Consider the following 821-nt stretch of genomic DNA (forward strand, 5'->3'; position numbering starts at 1 on the left):
ATACCCTGGTGCGTGCAGCGTTTCTGCTGTTGCCGTACATACATTTGACTAAGTGCGTACTTGACCTGCTTCAGAACTTTGCGTGGCGAAACGGACCCCTATTACTTTGACACCAATAACAATATTGATATGGGTAATTATACCATAATAGACGCGGTAATAATTTTTACTGTCTATATCTGATAACAGTAATAAGGCCTTGTAAGTACGATACCATTGACATGATTTCTACCAAAAGCACCCTTATTGCTTCCCTCTGAGCCTTTTCCTTCAGCTGACTTTAGGGTCACTGACATTTTCAATGAGGTGTATATATGATAATGAGAGTGTTGGATTAGGGCAAGTGAAGGGAAGGGGTATAGTCTTGTTATTTATCGACAACAGCAATCCACATTCAGTATTTCTTTCTGTACTGATAGGAAATCAAGGACACTTTGTGATTTCTCCTCAGATGAGGTCTGAAATCTTTCGAACCATCATACGTGAGTGACAGTCCCAGGTATGCCGGCTCTTTGACTTAAGTTCATTGTTTCTTTGGAATACATGTATTCGAATTTGTAATATACATTACATTCGAAATTACCACTGGCAGATATGTAAAGACTGAAAAGTGCGAAGGTTGCTGCTGCATCAGGAACAAAGTGAGATCCAGTCTGTTACGGAGATTTTTCTATCTAACCTGACACTAATCTATAAATGCTGAGAGATTGGTCTGTCCAAGTCCATTCTTAGCAGTTCATATAGACATGAGCTTCAGAAAATGAACCATGAGCACAGGTCTTTTTCGTCGGAGATCCGCCTCCATTCATTAGAGGTTTTGG

The sequence above is a fragment of the Penaeus monodon genome, chromosome 21 (assembly GCF_015228065.2).
Source record: "Penaeus monodon isolate SGIC_2016 chromosome 21, NSTDA_Pmon_1, whole genome shotgun sequence".
Taxonomy (NCBI): domain Eukaryota; kingdom Metazoa; phylum Arthropoda; class Malacostraca; order Decapoda; family Penaeidae; genus Penaeus; species Penaeus monodon.